This window comes from Peromyscus californicus, unplaced genomic scaffold (assembly GCF_007827085.1).
Source record: "Peromyscus californicus insignis strain IS unplaced genomic scaffold, ASM782708v3 Scaffold_9__1_contigs__length_137607984, whole genome shotgun sequence".
Lineage (NCBI taxonomy): Eukaryota > Metazoa > Chordata > Mammalia > Rodentia > Cricetidae > Peromyscus > Peromyscus californicus.
In genome coordinates this window covers 58,538,006-58,558,850 of record NW_026294617.1, presented here as the reverse complement: position 1 = coordinate 58,558,850, position 20,845 = coordinate 58,538,006, and the positions used below count along the sequence as shown (strand labels likewise).

Sequence of the window (20,845 nt, the reverse complement as noted above, 5' to 3'; positions counted from 1 at the left end):
AAAAAGGTCTTATCAGAGAGATGGCTTAGTGGATAAAGGTGCTTGTCACCAAGCTTGGTGACCTGAGTTTGATCCCATGGTGGAAGGAGGGACTGACTCCTTAAAGTTGTCTTCTGACTTTGACACATATGCTATGGCATGCATATGCCCCAACTCACTCGAATACACAGGTAATATTAATGATGATGATGGCAATGATAATCCCTAAACAAAACCAGTGGACTGAGGAATGATGCCTAAGACTGACTTCTGGCATCCATATGTAAGCATTAACACATAGGTGTGTATCCCCCACAAACAGGCAGAAGCACAAACACACAAATATGCCCTTTAAAATCTTTTGAGAAAATTTGAAGATCTGGTACTATTGGGTTGCATGCCAAACAGTTTGTTGAAGTGTAGCCTAGGCTTTGATGGTGAACCTGAACACCCTCCAAGAGGTGGAGCAGTGCTCTAAATTCCACTGTCTTAGTTAAGGTTTCTATTGCTGTGAAGAGACACCATGACAATGACAGCACTTATAAAGGACAACATTTAATTGGGGTGGCTTACATTTTAAGAAGTTTAGTCCATTATCATTATGGTGTGACATGGTGGCGTGCAGGCAGACATGGTGCTGGAGAAGTAGCTGAGTGTCCTACATTTTGGCTTGCAGACAACAGAAAGTGCTCTGAGATACTGGGCATGGCTTGAGCAAATATAAAACACAGACACACACACAGACACACACACACAGACACACACAGACACACACACAGACACACACACACACACACACACACACACACACACATATATATATATGTATATATATATATGTCCAGAGCCCACATGGTAGAAGGAAAAAAAAAACTTCCAAAAGCTGTCTTCTGAGCTCCACTTGCACACCACTGTGATGTGCATATGTGTACACACAATGACACACTTCCTCCAACAAGGACACAGGTACTCCAACAAAGCCATACCTCCCAGTGGTGCCACTCCCTCTGGGACCATTTCTTTCAAACCACCATATCCACAAAGCCACTTTTCCCCAAGGTCTGGTTAGTTTGACCCTCCTCTGCACTGTGACTCAAGGAGCCTTTGCTAAGCATTTGAATCTGTTGCTCTGATCCTCTCCAACCTACTCAATTCAACCATAAAAACAGAGGCTCAGATCAAAGAGACGAATCAAGCAGGGAGTGACCCCTACAGCAGTGTCCACCACAGTCAGTCTCCTTTCTTTTGCAGGCTGAAGGAAGAGGAGCTTTGATGGTGCTTGAGTGGAATAGGAGAGTCCAGGAAGGGTGGAGAGCAGCTGTGGAAGTCAGAAGTCATTGCTGGGGAAGCTCTCATTTTAGGCAGAACAAACATTCCTTACTTCATTGTTTGGAATCTTCCATGGTGGGCTTGAAATCTTTGCTGGGAAGATGCTACTCTACTGATGATTTTGGTTGACTTTGAGATGCAGCTTGGAGGTAGAATACTCTCCTAGGCCTATTAAAGGTTTGCTTCCAGGCCTGAGGCATTCCAGGAAGTGAGAGGTCCTTTAGAAGGTAGACACCTAGTAGGAGGTTTGGGGCCACTGGGATTATGCCTTTGTAGGGAAGAGTGGGACCCCAGCTCATCTGTCTCTTTGTTCCTCGGACATTGATGATATCTTTTGTCTGGTGCTTCCACAATGATTTGCTGCCTTATTGCAGACCCCAAAATAATGGCCCAAGTGATCATAATAACCTCTAGCAGAGTGAGTCAAAATAAACCAGGCTGGTTGTTTTCACTGATTTTTATTTATTTTATATTTTAAATTTGTGTGTGTGTGTGTGTGTGTGTGTGTGTGTGTGTGTGTGTGTGTGTGCAGATGCATGCACACACACGTGTGTATATGGAAGCCTGAGGTTGACTTTGGATGTCTTCCTCTGTTACTTTCCACATTATGCTTTGTGAGCTCTCTCCTGAACTCTGAAGCTCCGTGATGAGACTAGACTGGCTGATGGTCAAGACCTTGGGAGCTGTCTGTTCCTGCCCTTCCCAGTGCTGGGGTTATAGATGAATGCTACCGCGTCCAGCTTTTATGTGAGCACTGGGGATCTGAACTCAAGGCCTCATGTTGGAGCTGCAAATACTCTTCCGAAGCCATCTCCTCAGCTCCATCCGCACTTCTTTTAAAAGTTTACTGTCAGGCATTTGTCACCATGAAAGAAAGCTGACTGACACAGTGGCCAAGTCTTTATTTAAAAATATAAATTTTAAAGATCTCAGTTGATGTATTATTTATTCTTATTAAAAAGATATGGTATTAAAATGTGATCTATGTATAGAATGTGTATTGATCAAATAAAGATCACAGGAATTATCATTTCAATCTCCTTAAGTATTCTCATTTATATTCTGCCCCCACTAGTACAGAGAACTGAATAAACTCTTCTATTTTTGGTTGTGAGCCTAGCCTTTAATGGCTGAGCCATCTCTCCAGAATAAATTCAAAACCTTTGCATTCTGGGCAACCAGTTGACTACCAGGTTACAGATCTAGCCTGAAGCATTATCCTTTTAAAAAGACTTATTTTATTTTAAATCACATGAATATGCATGCTGGTATTTGCCCATGTGAGTGTGGTGGGTGCTCATAGAGTCTAGAAAAGGGCATCAGATCTCTTGGAGCTGTAGTTACAGGCGATTGTGAGCTGCCCAACTTGGCTTCTGGAAACTGAACTTCAGTTCCTTGCAGGAGCACTGTGTGCTTTTAACAACTGAGCCGTCTTTCTAGCCCTCCTCCTCCAGTTTTTAGAGACAGAAATTGCACTCTGTAGCCTAGGTGGACCTGCTGCTTACTTTGCAGCCTATGCTGACTTAAACTCAGGGAAGTTCTCTTGCCTCAGCTTCCCAAGTGTTGGGATTATAGGTGAACCAACACATCTGCTTTTGAATGTTATCATTTGTATGTATCAGAAAACTTCAAACTTTTCTAGCTACTTTGAAGTGCGTACATTGTTGTATGCTGTGGCTACTCTGCTTGCCCTACTATACATTATCCATCTTTCCTCATCTTTTTCTTGCCTTTTAGTTTCTAGTGAAGTTTACTCTACTTTCAACTTAGGGACTTTTTGGTTTCCACAAATGAGCAGTAACTCACCTGCAATCACATGCAATATTCTCGTTTTCATTGTTCTGTCAAAACAGGATCTCAATCTATTGCTCAACTGGCCTCTAGGCCTGTGTATGTACCTATATACCTTAGGCTGGCCTTGGACTTGTAATGCTCCTGCCTCAGCCTCCTGAGTGCTGAGATCATTGGTGTGCTACATAGCACTCGTGATTTTCTGTCCCTTTCTTACGCTACTAGATGTCCTTACAGTTCTATTCACATTGCTGCAATTGACAAAAGGTTTCATTCTTTTTTTTTGTGGACAAGTGATAGTCCTTTGTGTATATACCACATTAAAATATCCTCCTTAGAGTCTTCCTCTTGATTTGGTCATTAGTCAAGTCCTATATGGTTTACTGAATTGGCAGCATCCTCACCATTACTGCCGGCGTTGAGATTGTCTTCTTTTGGTTAGCCTCTGAGCTGATCTTTATGTCCATGGTAGGCGATTGGTGAGCTAGTGTTGTTTAGTTTCTGTTCTCTGTGCTATGGTTTGAATGGCCTCTCCAAAGCTCATGTTGAAATTTAAATGCCACGGTGACACTTTGGAGACATGGGCATTTGCCCTCAGGAGTGTTTTAATGCTGTTATTATGGGATGGTATTGGCTCTCACAGGAGTGGCTTTATTACAGAAGTGACCACTTTTGCCATATCATGCCCCCCTGCTATGCTTTGACTCAGCAACTTGGCCCTGACCAGACAGATGCTAGGACACTGATGCTAGACAGTCCAAACTCAAGAGTGATAAGCGGTAGAGTTCACCTAGTCTGTGGTATTCTGTTACAGCGTAAGTGGACAGCTTGTAAAGCAGAGGAGTCATAACCACACATAAGCTTGTCATGGTTCAAAACTTGCACAAAGGCCCCTCCTTTCAAGCCTTCACCTCGGGCCCTGCAGTCATCAATGTTGATGCCTAAGAAGAACCGGATTGCCATTTATGAACTCCTATTTAAGAAGGAAGTGATGGTTGCTGAGAAAAATGCCCATATGCCCAAACACTCTGAGCTGGCAGACAAGAATGTACCCAACCTTCATGGAAAGAAGGCCATGTAGTCTCTCAAGTTTTGCGACTATGCGAAGGAGCAGTTTGCCTGGAGACATTTCTACTGGTTCCTTACTAACAAGGGCATTCAGCATCTCTGAGGTTACTGCCACCTACCTCGGGAGATCATGGCTGCCATTCTGAGCCACAGCTGTCCTGAGACTGGCAGACCTCTGTGCAAAGGTGAGCAGTCTGCAAGATTCACAAGAGAGGAAGTGGGGAAGTGGACAGAGACTGCCACAGAAGAAGCGCTGTGTGCTCTAGTATGTCAGGAAAGCCCAGGCTGGGGCTGGCTCAGCAACTGAATTCCAGTTCAGAGGTGACCTTGGTGGTGGGCATGGTCAGCTGCCTCAGTTAAGTTGGAGGAAATTGTTTTGGGTTGAGTAGACTTAAAAGAAAGAAAGGAAAGAAGGAAGCGAAAAGAAAAAAAATCTGCACAAAGACTCTGCCTGTGGGATGATGCCGGAAGGTTAGGTGATTTGTCTGAAGTCTGTCAGGATTTTTCGGGAATGCTCCTTGGAAGCTAGATGCTCAGTTCAGTTAACAGAGTTGGCTGCCAGTGGCATCTGCAAGCATGAAAGGTCACTGTGTGCAGGTTTCTGGTTGTGATGACTGGGGAAGGTGAAATTTGGTAGTGGTTTGTCCTAAGCGTAGCAGAACCTTTTGCAGACAGATAGATCGTCACCATGGCCACCAAACAGTGAGACACTCACTGAACATGCTCAGTCCAGCATTCCCAGCACTTTTGTTGAAAACTGAGTTGTTTGAGCATATTAGTGCAAAAGTAACCCTATGTGTGCCAAATCTGCATTTTCGAGAATTCTCAGACTTGCTCTTGGATTGTACGAGGTGTTCTTAATGTGTATTTCTCTGATTCTTTTTCCATATAACTCAAAGAATAACGTTTCAACCTCCAAAGCCTAAGTATGGCTCTTCCCTGCGTTAGGACCGTGGCCTTGAATTTTGGGGTAAAGGCTCCTTACCGATCCAACTGTTCCTCCACTTTTTCTTCTCCTTCTTACTGCAAAACTCAGCTGCACAAAATCGCTTCTAATGGCCAGAAGGAGACTAGACTGTTGCAGCCTTGTGGGTACTGCAGATTTGTACTTCCCCTGCCTGGAATATAGACCTCCTGTCCATGACTCGGGCTGATTCTTTACCTGGTAAGTGATTTCTTTATGGGTTTCTAGTAACTTCCCTAGGAGTCACTGGGACGGCCCACTGCTCTGAGCATCTCCTTGACATCTCGTACTTCACTTTTTATATGGTTGCTACACTGAACCGTCAACTCATAATTTTCTATGTCATGCCTTCTACTCGGCCACAAGGGCAGGAATTGTGGTTAGTGTGCTGACAGCCTTATATTTTAGTAGGTGGTGGTAAATATTAATAAATGTTGCTTGATGAATGAATAAAGTAGGCATAATGGGGAAGCAGAAATATTTAAGAAATCAATTCAGTGAAATCAGCAAAACAAACTTTTTATTTATAATATTAGTGCTTTTTCTTTTTTAGTTTGGCCTGCTTCAATCTTTTTTTTTTTTAAAAAACTTTTATTGACTCTTTGTGGATTTCACATCATATATTCCAATCTCACTTATCTCTCTGTCCCCTCAAATCCACCCTCTGTCCTTGCCAATCTTTCCCTCCAAACAAAACCAAATTTAAAAGAAAACCCAAAACCAAGCCAAACAAAGAAACAAAACAAAACAAAAACAAAACAATGTCAACAAAAGAGAAGAATCTTGTCGTGGAAGCTGCAGTGCGGCCCGCTGGGTCACACAGTTTACCCTTTCGTCCGTTCATCTTTACTTGTAAGTGTTCACTGCCACAAGTCATTGGTCTGGCTCGAGGCCTCTGGCTTCTGCTATGCCACTGATAACGGGCTCTCTCTGGGGCTCCTCTTGGATATCCTGTTGTCCTGGGTCATGGAGATGCTGCAATTTTGGATCTGTAGGTTTGTCCCCTTCACGTCCAACAGTTCATTGTAGCACGAATCTTAAAAGTTCTTATTAATAAAAACAAACCTGAAGTCAGGTATTGGGGTGAAATGCTGGAAGATCAGAGGAGCAGAACAAGCCACAGCCACCTCACCTTGCCAATTCCTCAGCTGATCCTGTTTCCTCAGACTGGATGCCTCTCAGCTGAACTGCGCTTCTCAAAAGCCTCAAAGCTTAACCAGCCCTAGCTCCTTGTCCTCATGCCATACATACCTTTCTGCTTTCTGCCATCACTTCCTGGGACTAAGGCTCTTGTTACCATGCCTGACTGTTTCCAGTGTGGCTTTGAACTCAGAGAGATCCAGACGGATCTCTGCCTCTGGAATGCTAGGATTAAAGGCGTGTGTGCCACCATTTTCTGGCCTCTGTATCTAGTGGCTGTTCTGTTCTCTGACCCCAGATTAAGTTTATTAGGGTGCACAATATTTTGGGGAACACAATACCACCACAGTTCATAGATAGGGTAGATGTTGGGGTGGGCCAACTCATAGCCCTGGTTCTTGGCCTCTGTGGTAGTTGAGGTGGTCAGCCTGCCAGCTTTCCCTCATTGTCACTACCCAGGCGAGCTCTCCAGCACCGCCTCAGCCAGCTCACCCAGTGCAGCTCGCAGCAAGGAGTGGGCCAGTTCTCCTGCTCTCAGGTCCCCAGATCTGCGTCACCCACATTCACACCACCAGGGCCAGCTCTACTGTCTTACCCAGGCAAGATGCAGGGCCCTCTCTCCCAACTGCTGCAGGGAGGATTCGAGGTGGGTGGGCTCAGCTCTCCTGCTCTCATGGCCTTAGGGCTGGCTCACCTGAGCCCTGACAACAGGGTCAGCTCTAGTGTGCTCCCCAGGTGGGCTGCAGAGCCTGCTCTCTCGTGTGCTGCAGCCAGTGAGGGTCAAGGCTAGCTTTCCCACTCTTGTGATCCCTGGGTCAGCTCCCTCACTTGCCTTAGGTGGTAATGGGTGGGTGGGTGGGGAAGGGCATCTTTCTCTCACCCATGATACCACGTGGCAGACAAAGGGGGTGGGGTCAGCTCTCCTGCTCTCACACCCTCAGGGTTGGCTCACCTGTGTCCCCTACCATAGGGTCAGCTCTTAGGGTGCTGCCCAGGTGAAGTGCATGCCCATGGCGAGGGGTGGGGCTATCCCTCCTGAGTGCCGAGGCTAGTTATCCTCTGAGGGATGTGGCCAGCTCTCCTACGCAGTATTTAGTGAGGTGCAGGGTCAGCTATCCCATGGCCAGTGAATGGCGGGGCTGGCCCAGCAGAGCATGGTTCCAGTGACCTCCTGTGCTAACACTGCTATGAACATCATCACAGACCCCAGCTGCAGCAGGACCACAGACCTAGACATGGCCCTTGGCAGCAGGCATGCTTAAATCTTTTAAAGACAGCCTTTACAGGGCAGTGGGGTTTCACTGATAAATTCATATGATTTCCCTCTACTTCCTGCAACCATTTAGATCCCACACTTTAAAAAACTCAGTAGCTCAAGGACGTTAACAGACAGTGTCTTCCAATAACTATATTTCTATATACATTAGCCACTTACCCTTTGTAAGCTTGGGAATTATTAGGGCCTGCAATTGACTATATTAACCCAAACTATCATCATTTCCTTTAGCATAAATAAAATTAAGCCGTTAGCAGGAGGCCAAAGGCCCAGCGGCCGTTCCAGTACAATTTGGATGGATGCAGATGAAATTACAGAGTCACATTTTATCCATTGGATGCTGTCCCAATTAGGAGCCAAGTCACCTCAGAGAGTTCAGAGACAGCAGAGAAGGAGGAGGAACATGCATACTTTGAAGGGATGCCTGGTCCTCAGCAGGACAGGCTTTCTTTTGCTCTCCGGAACAGAGACCATAGGATGCAGTGCTCCCCAAGCATGAACTGAATTCTGCACTTTCCCACTGGTGCAGCTGGGGTGGGGGTGGGAAGCCGTAGAGGTGGAAAATGGCTGATTCGGATGCTTCAATTATGTCAGGGCTAGAAACAGAATTGAAATGACCCAGATGGTTAGCCTAATGAAGCTGATCCAAAATGTATGCTATGAGGAGTCAGAACCACACTTCTCTCCCCATGTGAACGTGAGAGTGTGCATGATTGATTTTTTTTGGCTGAGGAGGTCTTGAAGGGATGGGGATGAGCCTGCAGGGCCAGGATGGATGGTCACTGGAAGGAATCACATCCAACCTGAGCCATTTCCTTCTGTGGTTTTGTCTCCCGTGAAATTTCACCTCTTAGTTTCTCCGATGTGGAATACCCCTTCCCGGTGGCTTTGCAAACAGATTCCATCTCCTGGGAGAGAACTCTTCCTTCAGGATAAGGCCCCGGAGGCAGATCAAGCAGAGCAGGGAACTTCGCTGCTGATGTTTCAGGGCTCTGGTCCAAAACTTAATCTTGAATGAGAACCACAAGTCACACACTGCACAGTCACCTGTCCATGGAGCATGGTTGCCAGCAGGCACAGAGCTGTGACCAGCACCACAGCTGCTGTGGTTGAAAACAGCATGATCTTTTAATTAAAGAACTTAATGTATGTAAATCTAGAGGACAGTGCTTGGTGTGTGGTACATACCAATCAGCTGTCTGTTGTTACTCTATTACTCATTCAGCACATTTCCTGCTCATTTTACTGAGTTTCCACTTCAAAGGCATTTCTTTAACCAACTCCAAGAGCCACAGAGTTTAGTGGGGTGGGAAAGGGCACAGCCTTGAAAATAGATTCTGACAATGGTCATCTTAGATAATTGAGAAAGGGCCTCCTTAGTTTTCTCATGTGATGCTGTGGAGGGTCCCTGGAATCCTCCTGTCAGTGGAGAAAAATGTTTATCAGCATCCGTTACAGTCACCACCATTGGAGTGTGGTCACCAACATAAGAGGTGTTTTACATTCATCACCCTGGCTGATCCTCACAGGTGACATTTAAATTGGGCTTTTACAAGAAACTGAAATTCATAATACCTAAGACATTTGTTAAAAACAGCACTTACTTTCCCTTATTGAGTGTCTCGTCTGTGACATGTTGTCTATACACCATGGCTATACCATGAGATATATTACCATTACCCTGATCTGTTGCTGAGCCAGCTGTTGTGTGGAGATGTTCATTGATTGTTAGGATCACGTAGCCAGGGAACACAGAAATGAAGACGAACTCTTTGTCTTCAGGCTCTTGCTATTAAACTAGGGCTGCCTCGTGAGACAGACTTGCTGTTCAGCTGTATTGGTTCTAAGCCTCCTTGAATGAGTCCAAAGATGCACTTGCTTGATAATAAATCCTATTGGTACTATTGAAGCGCTAAGGGAGTAGAACGCGTCCTGGGGAAAAACAATACTTCAGAAGCCCAGCTTGCCATATGTGCAAAGCAGGAGAAATTAAGTGAGAAGACACCAAATTGATCAGGGCTTTCAAAGATACAGGGATATAAACAATCTAAATTAAAGACATCATGTGGCATTGGCTACAGAGTGTGTGTGTGTGTGTGGTGGGGGATTGAGGGAGATTTAAGTAGACTGAGCTCTTGTCCGGTAAGAGGAAGAAACAGATAGAAGCTCCCATAACTTTGCTGTCTGAGGCCTGGGCACGGTGTTGAGAGTGGCAAGGTGAGGTGGGGATAATGACTGTCCTCCCTCTGTGACTGGGTACTGCCTGGTGCACTTGTTCCTCAGCCTTATGTTTGGGGAGAGATCAGTGTGGGGAATATATCAGGGATGGTGGTGGCGGTGGTGGTGGTGGCGGTGGTGGTGGTGGTGGCTGGATTTTAGTTACAGTATCAACTTCCTGGCTCATGTTCAGCTCCATGGCCTTCTGTTGATGAATTGCTCATAACGGAACTATCTGTCTTGCGGGCTAGGCAGCACACGGGAGCTTTGGCACAGCCTCTCTTCACATTGTGAAACTCCAAGCAAGTTGTTCCACCTTACTGAACCCGGCAGACAGCAGGGAGTCCCTACTCTCAGGGATCCTGGGAGGAATGGCCAATAAACATGAAGGTAAGTGCAACACAAACGCTAAGTAAATGCCATTAATCCCCTGGTGGACAGTGGCATGCCTATCCAGTCTGCTAAATCTCTTTTAGTTCGATAGGCCCAGGGCCTCAGGATAGGTGTTCAGGTGGAAACACAGGTAAACAACCAAGTGATTGTGTCAGGGGGTCTCACTTCAAGAAGGGCAGACAAACGAAGGGAGCCAGGAATGAACAACCGTCACTAACCCAGTCTTCCGGGGTCTGGCATCTGCAGCAGGTTACGTGTGCTTCGGGGCCCCGTTCTTGCAAGCTACTTCCTCAGATGGCAAATCCGACCCAGCCTTTATATTTCTAAGTAAATTTGATTCCTCAAGAACTATTGTACTGGAAATGCAAATTAGAGTGGTTGTTTTAGCTCAGCCGAATTCAAACAGATCTGTGAAGCTGCTGGCTGCCCTCAGCCCCAAAATGGTTCTGCAAGCTGCTGGAAAGGATGGGAAACACAGCAGAAACCAGACAGCCCTGTTTGCTGCAGAGGGATTTGGGGTTCATGTTGTGGCCTCTTCCTTACACCAGTCCTATCCCATAGTGACTTTGGGCAGCTACACTGGCTCGTGTGCAGTTTTAGATTTAATACTGATACCGACTGAAAACAAAGCCTTCTGTAGTGGGATGCTAGTCTGTCAGTCCTTGGCATACAAAAGGGACACTGGTTACAGCCAAAGTGGTCTTTCTTTCTCCTCTGCCTTCCTCCTTCTCCTCCTTCTCTCCCTTTGACAACAGGTCTCATTCACTTTTAAAATAGAGTTTGAATTACCTATAAGATATGAAGTTAACTGATTTAAAATTAGGATGAAGAACAATGTTATTTTTGTATTGAAGATGGACTGCTGGCCTGATGCCAAAGTCAGAACATAGCTGCTTCTGGAAGCCGTCTTGGTCTGGTTTCCATGACACCGCACTCTTGGTCTTTTGTCTCTTTCCTTGCCCGTTTCTTTCAGTTTCTTTGTGCAGGTTTCTGCTGGATCTCTAAATTTTGGATGGGTTGTATCAGTGCCTCGTCCCTTACTCTCTTTTCTTTTTGAGCCGTCTCTCATTAAATATTGGAAGATCATTAAATATTGATCTCTTCAATTTATATGTTGACCCCTGACACTGCCTTGATCTTTTAGACTGATGTATCCAACTGCAGACCCATAGTGAATCAGAGTTTTCAAACAAGCACATCCCAGACTGCACTTCTGAATTCTCTGCTCAACCTTGCTTCTTTCCAGGCTCATCTGCCATCCTTTATGACAATGCCTCTCAACTGGTTGTTCTTGACAAATACTTAGGGTTATTCCAACTTCTCTTTTTCCTTCATGTTCTTTGCCCAAACCACAGACAAGCCTCAGTATTTCACTTCATTTAAGCTGCTACCATAGTGATACAAATCAGGCTTATCTCTCATTTGTACTGTGTGACAGTCACTTCATGTATGACATCCTTGCCCCAGTCTGGCCTCTGAGAAGATGCTTATTATCGACTTGGGTTGTTTCAGATCATACAGGATTAATGATGGAAGAAGGACTTGAATCCAGTTCTCCACGGTGCTAAAAAACAGTTAAATCAGAAGTGTTTTTAATTACCTCATCTAATTATTCAAATTAGAAAGGGTTTAATTTAAGACTCCTCTAATCATGGCTAATAATGCTAGTAATGCCATATGCTGGACTTGATTCCACCAGCCTTACATAATTTAGATTAATGAATCTTATAACTCATTGAGCTATATACTTCCGTTAGTTTTCCATCACCATAAACAAATATCCGAGATAATCAATATATAAAGAGAAGAGTTTTGTTCTGGTCCATGGTTTTGGAGGTTCAGGTCATCATCAGATAGCTCTGTTGTTTGGCCTGTGGGGAGGCAGTACATCATTTTGGGGATGTGGAAAGTAGCAAAATTGTTTACTTCACAGTCAAGGGGTGAGAGAGAGAGAGAGAGAGAGAGAGAGAGAGAGAGAGAGAGAGAGAGAGAGAGAGAGAGAGAGAGAGAGAGAGAAGGGGGCTGAGGTTTATAGTGAGTAATATTGTTGATCAATGGGATCGAAAATCATATAGCAGACAAGTCTCTGGGCAAGCCTGTGAGGGATCTTGAGGATTAGGTTAACTCATGTGGGAAGACCCATCTTAATGTGGGTGGCACCATTCCATGGGCTACTGTTCTGAACTGACTTAAGAAAGGAGAAAGGGAGCTGAGCGCAGTATTCATAACACTCAGTTTCCTGATGGTGGGTATAATGTGGCCAACCACCTAAGGTCCTTGGCCACCATTTCCCTATCACGGTGGGCTGGACCCTTGGATTGTGAGCCAGAATAACCCCTTTCCTAAATTTGCTTTTAGTTCACTTGATGGACTGAGCCCTCAAGACATTGGCATTGGGCCATTCAGGATCCAAGCTAGGCATTTACTGCTGCTTTTTAAATTTGAGGAAGCTGAGGGAGAGTTGCTTAGTAGCTCAACTGAGTTCACACAGCCCTTAGGCAACAGAGACAGATTCAACCCAGCCTCTGAAACTGTGCTGTGTTATGCTGAGCTCCTGTGGAAGCCATGGGGTGTTTCTGTATGACCCATTCAGTCTATCCGGGGTGTTTATTTTATCTACTTAATGAATTTACTGTGACAATAAAATTATCTATTATCTCATGTATTATATCTCAGGTACAGCTAAGAGAAGAATTACAAAGGCTTTTAGATTTTTTTTCTAAATACACTCTATTTGGGGCCCAGAGGTTTTGAAGTTTTGGACATATTTATCCCAGGGGCAGCCTAAAAATGAACTCCCAAATTGTCTCAAATATTTCCTATTTGAAAACATTTTCCCCAAAGACTCTACCCTGAGTTCTTCTATGGGAAGCAACAAATCCTATCGGGTCCCAAAGGGGTCGTTTGCAGTTTGAAAAATAGCTAGGCTCTCTCTTGTGCACCTGTGCTGTGTTGCATAGATTTCTTTAGTTGGCAAAAATCTTCAAAAAGGATTAGTGTTATAAAAGTGAGTTTTGAAGAACTGAAAGAATTCGGAATATTGAAAAGATATTTCACCCATGCCAGCTCCACATTGTAGAGAGGAAAAGAAAGGCGAGGGCTTTGCCCTTTAATTGAACAGCTGTGATTCTAATCTTGGTCCCTTTGTGTCTCCAAACGAAGCACTATATATTCCACCTGGGCTATCTGTTACGTCCCCTCACCTGGACACAGAGCTCTGCGCCCTCTCACTCCCTGACAGCCTCCCCACCTCCTTCATCGTTGTGAATAATTTTCTTGATAAGGAACTCATTATCATTATTGATTAAACTTTGCCACCTCAGTTTGCTGCTGCAAAAACTTGGCTCATTTTAATCTGTCTTGTGGCCATGTTTTACCATGTTTCAACTCATCCCTAGGTTGTGTTTGCCTGATGCTAATGCAAAGACTGAGGACTCTCTGGGGGCTCTTTGTGACTGACAGAAAAAGTGTCTGGAAATATGTGGATAAGCCTCAAGACTTGCAAACAGAACACAGTGACAAGGTTCTCTGTGGCTGTTGTGCTCAAACTAGACTCATAAACTAAGGCAGGGAATACATTTGTATAGTAAAACCTTTCATCTACTTATATGCCAGGGAGATTCCCCCCCCACCTCCCCGCCATTACTCCAGTCCTGAATATTTCATGTTCCATTCTTTCTGTGGTGCTCTCCTGACCTCTACAAATACCAACTCTGTTAGATTTTGGTGAGTTCAAAGTTTCATTACCATGCTCCCCTGTCTCTTTCTGATGGGGTCTTCCTGTGTAACTCAGACTAACCTCAAATTCAAGACTTAGGACTAGTCTTCCTGCCTCAGGCTTCTGAATGCTGAGATTATAGGCATGCACACCCAAGCCCAATTTATCATATGCATTGAGTAGGGTGCTGTTGTTCGTACTATTTTATTTTAAAATGGCTTTCACAGTTACAGAAACATGTAAGAACAAAACAGCAAACTCCTATATACTTTTTCCATCATTCACCTTCCTATTGCATTTCTGCATCCGATGCTAACTGAAATGACATTGCCCTTTTTCTGAATCATTGCTTCTTCTGTACCTGCTAAGAACATAGAGATCAGAACTGGAACCCAAGGGTCTGTCTGCCTGGAGACTGATGAGTCATGGGACCCGGCTAGAAGCAGGGGTCATTATTGGAAGAAAGGAAGGGGTCTCTACAGCTCTGCTGTCTCAGCTGTGCAGCTTTACTTCCACAGAGCTCTAGAAACAGTGCTCCAGCTACACTGGTCGCCTCTGAACCCTTCAGAATGCCTCACTCTACAAATAAAATCTCATCCGCTTCTGCTTGCAGGCTGCCGATAAACAGCAGAGTTTCTCTTTAATGGCTCCTAAACGGTGCCAAAAATCCAGTCAATTGGCAACACGCCCCTTTGGGACACCATGTGGAACTGTGTAGCAGGGTTCTGAATGCTGTGAATGACGGCAGACCTGTCTGAGTACGTTTCTGAGGTCTCCCCATCAACCCACAGGTCATACTAGCAGGCACATTGTGAGTGAGATGGCAGGCTGCCAGACCTCTCAGCAGTGTGCATGGGCCCTGAAGACGGCAGAGCTTGGCATTCTTGCCTGGCCTGGGAGGGAAAATGAGTAATGTGATTTGAATTGGCAAAAAGTCATGATTTTCACTTTAAAAGGGGATCCTTTATTCTTGAGCCGAAGCCAATTGAAATGCCTGAGCCTGGGCCCTTTCATGTGGACAAGAACAATGAGATCAATTTTCAGCAGAAAACGAGGGAGAGGAGAAAGAGATGGCAGCTGACGTAATGAGCTGTTAAGGGCAAAGTTGGAAATTAGATATCATGGCTTAAGTAGTGCTGGGATTCCAGTACCCTCCCCCGGCTTCTCCAGTCTTGCATTAAAGAAATAAAGCAAAACAAAGGCTTCCTGACTACAAGATGGAAGACAATCTTTTCCTAATCCAAGAAGATGCTCAAATGTGAACTATTGCCTTCTGATTCCTATAGAGATAAAAAAGAGAAGTCGGGCTGTTTGGAGGGGGAAAGGGGTGCTGACAACGAGGGAGGAAGACACCATGGCTGCCTCATAGCAGCGGCTGTATTTTATCCTCTTGTCACCGAGGAGCAGAATGGAGGGAGGCAGGAAGCCTTCGATTTAATTTTTAGAGTAATTAGGAAAAGGATATCCAAGCTGGGTAGACTGCTCATTAGCTTCTGGCGGCAGAAGAAGAGTGTGTCTTTAAATGCTAAGATCAGATTAATTCTAGGTTTTGCTTTGGAATCCAAGGACATGGAAGGAGGGATAGCACTGTTAAGAGAGGAAGCAGCCCATCCACACAGCTGGTCACACTCTGCCAAGCACCAGCATGTCATTGTTATTCCTGGAAATGGCAGCATCTGGGGATTGGGTACCTTTCGGCCCCAACTCTTTAACACACATTGTGGTTGTGTAGGAGTTCCTAGATCTCCTAGGATCCGTCCGTTGCTGTTCTGCAATGATGACTAAGTCCTGGAATGAGGTGCCAATGCCCCCAAAGTCTCTGAAATCCTCTGTGTCTGTGATTGCCTTACTCTGTGTTGCACAGTCTCCTGGATTGCCCTATAAAATGAATTCATCTGGATATAAGAGAATTCACAGTCATTTCATTTTCTGGCAGTGATGCCTGACCAGCTCTTTGGTCAGAGGACACACACTAACCTGGGCTTTCTGAAAACATCTGTTAAGGGTTCTGAGAATCTGCATGGCTTTCTTTATGGGGTTTTCCAAAGTCTCTCTTCACTATGGGAATTTTAAGTAAAAAGCACTAAAAATAAACCCCTCCTAGTTTAAGCAGTGAAGGGACTTTGGTATTGTCTAAGCATGGGAAAGGCTGACCATCCTAGTGCTGGGGAGGAGGGGAGCCACACCACCAGAGACCCAGATGGCAGGAGTCTGTGTGAGAACCGGAACATGATTCTAATTTTAGGTGCTAGTGTCTACCTCCTGACTCACATTCCTGGGACAGAGAATCGGAGTGTTCCAACTTGGATCAGGGAGTGCCTTGAGGATCTGCCAACTGTGAGGGAGTCACATGATTTAGTTATGGCCATTGTTCAACCTTCCCATGGGTGTGGGAAGTCTTACAGAGAGTGGAAACCTTTTGAGACAGAAAGCGCCTTAAGATTCTATTGTACCTGACTGGCCTTTATGTATAAGGGAAGCAATTTGTTATTTTAAATCCCAGCAGACACTAGGTGCTGCTAAGTCCTGAGAAAGTGGCAGATTTTTTTTCCTTTGGAATAGATGAGACATTTGGCTATAAGAAACAGGTTTTAGAAGGAGGCTTGGGAAGCCTAAGAATGAGAAAAAGAACCAAACTGCCTTTGTGACTACAACATAAATTAGGAGGTAGCTGAGGACTGGGCTGGGGAAAATTCCAGCTCTAATGAGGAAGCCAAGAATCCATGAGAGTTTTTATTTTATTTTGCTGGATGGTATGGTGCTGAGCATAACCCCTCCATCCCTCCCCAAAGCTTAGTGGAGATCTGACAGATGCCGCCTTTCAGCTTGTTGCTTTCTCAGGCAGAGAAGGACTTGATGGTTAAGTTAGTCAGCTCTCTGCACTGTAGCAAACACCCGAGACAATCAACTTATAAAGAAGACACATTCATTCCTTAGGCTCACAGGTTTCAGCCCAGGCACAACTGGCCCATATTGCTTTGGGCTGGCACAGCAGGAAACACAGGACAAAACTGCTCACCTAAAGGCTGAGGCATAAAAACAGAGGGAGTCAGGACCCAGTTAGCCCCGTTGAGAACATGTCCCGAATTACTTAAAACTTCCCACTGGGCTCTACTTCTTAAGATCTACCACCTCCCAGTAGCATCAATGTGTCACCATGGTGGTAATGGGGACATTCCAGATCCCAACTGTAACCATAAACACAGTAATAAAAGATATAAGTGAAGGGATCCTTCAACCCAACTGATGGAGCTCACAAGGGACCTGGTGCCAGGGACAATTAGTAAAAATAACTACCTCTCTGAGGAGTCCCAAGACAGGTTGGCAGAGGGTAGCCTGATTTCCTCTGGGATGGGCAGATGAGGTAGTTAGACTAAAACATTTGAATCCCCCCAAAGAGGCGAAGTCTAGATGAATTTAGGAAGAGAAGATCAAATAACTATGTATTTCTTTTTTCTTTCTTGTACAGATTAATTGTATAGAGTAATGAGTATCATGTCATTTTCATCCATGTTCATAATATCTTTGGTCATATTCACCTCCTCTCTCACCCTTTCTTATCCCTTCTCCCCTCTTTCCATACCTCTAATACCTCCCTATTATGCTTTTATGTCCCTCTACCCCCCAACCCCCCAATTCCATGTATGAAAGAAAACATGCAATTATTTGTGTAAATCTAGTTTATTTCACTTAGCATTGAGTTTCAATTTCTGTAAATAGCACAATGTCATTTTTCTTTATGACTGAACAACACTCCAATATATATATACACATATATATGTATATATATATATATTTATATCATCTTTTCTTTATCCTTTGATGGACATCTAGGCTTTCCATAACTTGGCTACCGTGAATTGCGCCACAATAAGCAGGAATTCACAAGTGTTTCTATTATATGCTGACTTTGTTGTACATGTGTGATATAGCTGGATCTCACAGTAGTTCTATTTTTAGTTTTTTGAGGACTCATCATACTGATTACCATAGTGGCTGAACTAGTTTATACCCCTATCAGCCTCGAATAAAAGTTCCTTTAAGAACCATTAGGCTCTTGAAAAATATAAGTGTGGAGGAAGGTTTAGCTGATCATTTAAAGGTTTCATGTTGGAACTAAACCATTGCAGTGCCAAGGTGGTGCTGGTGCTGTGCAGGTGTCGTAATGTGGGTTTGATTTCCTGCCTGCAAGACCTCCCTGTCTCAGAACTTAGTGATTTGCCAACAGATAGCTTCTATCCTATCACCTCAGACCAAAGGACCCCTTTTATGGTGAATGGGACAAATAGCAGGCTCATGGCCATGGGACTGAATTGTCCTTTAACTTGCCACACCACATAGAAGATCCCTGTCCAAGACGGTGATGGAGTGGAACTGTGAACATTCAACTCAGGTACTAGCTTGAAGATGAAGCCCTCACAGCATAAGCGTCCTGTTGTGTCATTGTTAGCCACTAAGCAGGTGGATCCCTTCAGAAGAAGACTCTTTAATACATCTTCAGAGTGTCTTTTCCTTTAGTTTCAGCTCATATTTCAGGTTGCAAACTGAGTGTGCCCGGAGGCATTCCTGTTTATTAGTTTAATCTTTCAAACATGGGCTCTATGACCTTAAACCGAGCATGCTCAGGAGTGGACTCAAGAAAACACACTTAGGAATGGCTGACCCCCATAGGAATGCATCTGGGCTCCTGGTTAGAGGACTGTGTTGCTCCAGAAGGGACTCCTGTGCTTTTCTCACCTGCTGTGGGTCATCAATATTTCCCACTTTTTAATATCTCATTGTGCTGATTTTGACTTTGTTCTTAGCAAGATGTGAACCCAATGTGTTGGGTTATGTCATATACCGTATGTTAATGACTGATCTTGGAAACAGAAATACCCCTGCTTACAATAACTCCTCATGATTCTATTAAATTATAGCTCTCTCATCTTTCCCCTACTCTCTCTTTTTTAATAGAACATTTATTGAAAGTTGGTCACGGGGGAGAGATTACATCACACAGCAAATGATCTTAAATCACATTTCTGAATTGTTCTACAGAGTTATTTGGACTGTCTTACCACCTTGGGATTTCTCAATGACCACAACATTAGACGAAGTTCTTTAGCCCATTACCCATCTAGTTGCCTCCTCTTACTCCCTTCTCATCTCTTTGCTTCACCCATCCCTCTTCAGCAGACTCAGAGGCCAGATCCTTCTCTCCTATGCTGAGAAGAAGTCTTCCTCAAGAACGCTCCCCTAAATACCTCTCCAAGCCCATCCTTTTATACCCAGGACTTAAATCAGGTTGTGGTTTGTTTGTGATGGCATTTCATTGTGTAGGCATCTCTCTGGTCTTTTGAACCACAGGGCTGACTTTGAACTCCCTGTCCTCCTGCCTCTACCCTCAAGTGCTTGAATTATAGGCATGTACCATGCCCCCCAGCTGCAACAGAAGATCATTTGCTCTTCCAGCTTCTGTGAATTTCCTTACTGACCATTTCCATTAGAAGACACAGAAAAACTCCTTCACATTTTCTGCTCTAGCTACCACCTAGTCACTGTGGACTTTAAGAAGAAGAGAGTCAATGTACTGACAGGGATCATCAGTCAGTAAGATATGGCTGACTGACTGCTTCGTGGCAGCAACCCAAAGAACAACATACTTATGCAGAGCGTGCCCAGGGCATCGTTCGACACTCCACTGCTCAATGTTAATTGTGCAGTGACAGTTACACAAACCCAGTGACCCTGACTGGAAAGGGGCTTGTGCAGGTGTTCAGGTCCCTGGAGGATGAAGGTCTAGTTTGCTTTGAGGAATAAGCTTTTAGATTGCCCAGTGAGACGAATTCTTAGATATGGAGTTGACCTTGGATGTTTCCCAACACCAACTTGGTTCTTTTGATAATTTTCCCCAGGAAATTCAAAATCTGAAGTGGCTCTATCCTGGGGGTGGTGGGGGTGGGGGGGGGGGATGTGCCTCATGCACTATGCAAGCGGAGCAAAGGCAGGTGCAAAGGCTGGATTTGGTGGGTGCTGCTGTGAGCTTCCCAGCTTTTATTTTAAGGGAGAGGCACGGGCATTGCCTGGCTGCTAGGAAGCATGTCTCCTCTGCTTTGTTCACACTGAGCTTGTCTCTGAGCAAGTAGGGGGCTCCTTTACCCAACATCCCCCCCTTGCTGTGAAATCCCTGCCCAGTGACTAGTCTGTGTAGGCATATAAGGGCTAAGGTTGTTCTGTGTGGCCTCAGACCATTTCAGAATGACCATCCCCAGTGAGAGTTCCTGCCAGGATGCTCTGAGCCTCTGACTCTCTCCATTTCCTGCTTCTCCCACTGCTTCAGCAGTACTAGTTCCTATCATACTCTCCAATAAGGATCTTCCTCTCAGAATCTCGGCCAGAATGCATGCTTCTGCAGGATACTGACCCTGGCCTAGCATGATTTCAAGACTGCACACAGTTCAACCATGAAGACTGAGAGCTATAGAGCCAGGAAGCCAGACAATCATAGACAGCTGTCCACGTGGACAACTGGCTCCTGGGAGCAGAGGGATTGATTTTTGTTTCAGCTATTTGGCATTAATATGAACTAGCAGGGCAGTTTGAGTATTTGCTTCTGGCCTCTTGTCTCCACTTGCCAATTTATTATATGATCAAATGGGGTATAGAGATGATCTGATTGGTGTGGCCAACACCCATCCTTTCTGTTTAGATGGAACTTTCCATGTTTTCTACTTGAACAATGCCAGCGGTGTTCAGGATACATGGTGTCCTTGGTCCTGTCGTATGATAGGGTGGAGAGTCCTCCAAAGAGCCAGGCATTGGAAGAGCATTAGAGTGGTTCTCCAAATGATCTTGGAATCTTTCTCTTCAGCAAAAAACAACAAACCAACCCAAACACTTCCCAATGCAGGACATTTATGTTCCCAGAATAGTGCTACATCTACTAGTAGATTTTTTTTTTTTTTGGACTAAAATGTTCTTATTTGGA

The 20,845-nt window shown here is 44.7% G+C and overlaps 1 long non-coding RNA gene and 1 pseudogene across 2 annotated transcripts in view; both read left to right on the top strand.

Moving 5' to 3' along the window:
* Positions 1-4,030: 4,030 nt before the first annotated feature.
* On the top strand, positions 4,031-4,556 carry LOC128106592 (40S ribosomal protein S10-like; annotated as a pseudogene).
* Positions 4,557-9,996: 5,440 nt separating this feature from the next.
* Positions 9,997-20,845, top strand: part of LOC128105738 (uncharacterized) — a 73,992-nt gene continuing 63,143 nt past the window's right edge. For both annotated transcript variants that reach the window (XR_008216473.1, XR_008216474.1), the window contains exon 1: positions 9,997-10,154. This is a non-coding gene — a long non-coding RNA (uncharacterized LOC128105738). The remainder of the gene's footprint in view (positions 10,155-20,845) is intronic.